Source organism: Canis lupus, chromosome 10, assembly GCF_048164855.1.
Source record: "Canis lupus baileyi chromosome 10, mCanLup2.hap1, whole genome shotgun sequence".
Taxonomy (NCBI): Eukaryota; Metazoa; Chordata; class Mammalia; order Carnivora; family Canidae; genus Canis; species Canis lupus.
The window spans coordinates 44,569,003-44,570,292 of NC_132847.1; the positions used below are offsets into that span (position 1 = coordinate 44,569,003).

The following is a 1,290-nucleotide window of genomic DNA, read 5'->3' on the forward strand; positions in this document are numbered from 1 at the left end:
TAATAGCCTTTCTGAGCCCAAGATTCCCCAGGAGTAGAAAGTAGGTCACATTAACTTCATAGTGTTTTTGTGGGGATTAGAGAGAATATTTACAAGGTGGCACTCATGGTTTTTGGTATGTGGTAGGTGATGAACATATGATAGCTATTCTTATAAATAATATATTACTTCCAGTTATTAAAAAAAGAAATACATCAACTAGATTTTATATAGTAATAGGAAATATAAACATAGCAAAATAAAAATAAAAAAATGGATGACTGCTAGAAATTCAAAGGCAGAAAGATATGAATAAACAAAATTGTAGAGACAAGTGCTTGTAACAAATTGTGAGATTTCAGTAGATGTTGTTGAGTCTTAGCCAATGTTATCATGATGAATAGGCATGTTCAGCATTGCGGCTTAACTTTTTCATTATTCCAGCCTGTTCCAAAGGTAAAAGGATGGGGGCTTTCCAGACAAAGATTATGACAGTGAAATAGCCATCCTCCACGTTTTCTTCTCAAGCTGTATGCCTTTTTTATTTAACCTATGAAATAAATAAAAGTCTAGTTTCTTCTAGGAACCAGAATTCCTGTCTTAGCATTCTCAATCCAACTTTCTGCCCTTGTTCCTACAGCCTTTTCTGGCCTCGTCTCCTCAACTTCCAACTTGCCTAAATTCCCTTCTTGTTTGTTTAATAAAAAGTTCTCTCACCTTCTCAAAACTGTGGTTCCTCGGGGCACTCTTAATCCACTTCACACCTTGGAAACAACATGGCCCTCCTTGAAAATTATAGAATATATATATATATAAAAAAAGAAAATTATAGAATATACACTGGGAAGTCCAATGCAGTTATCTTCTGGCCTTAAGCCCTCTTCATTGTCTTATACTGAAACAGATAAAATCCCCAGATTTATATTTTAACATATATAATTTTATTCACTGGCCCTGGGTTAACCTTAAGAAGTCATAATTTTTTCTTCTTTTTCTTTTTTAATGGAACACTTAATGAATTTGTGTGTTATCTGTTTGTAGGAACCATGCTAATCTCTGTATCATTCCAATTTTAGCATATATCCTGCTGAAGTGGGCCTCCTCTTCTCTTCCCTCTCCTTCCCTTTTTTCCTTTTTTCTTTCTTTTCTTCTTTTCTTTTCTTTTCTTTTCTTTTCTTTTCTTTTCTTTTCTTAAAAAACTCTTAAGCAGATACACACTTTTTCCTTTTTTTGTTTTTTGTTTTTCTTTCTTCCCTGGAAAAAATCTTGCAAAGCAAGTCCAGCATATAAAAAAGCTGCTTTTGTTAAGGG

General features: G+C 33.6%; 1 non-coding gene across 1 annotated transcript; it reads right to left on the reverse strand.

The window, feature by feature from the left end:
• Nucleotides 1-975: 975 nt before the first annotated feature.
• LOC140642042 (U6 spliceosomal RNA) lies at nucleotides 976-1,077 on the reverse strand. Its single transcript, XR_012038624.1, has one exon. It is a non-coding gene; the product is annotated as a U6 spliceosomal RNA (small nuclear RNA).
• Between the last annotated feature and the right edge of the window lie 213 nt (nucleotides 1,078-1,290).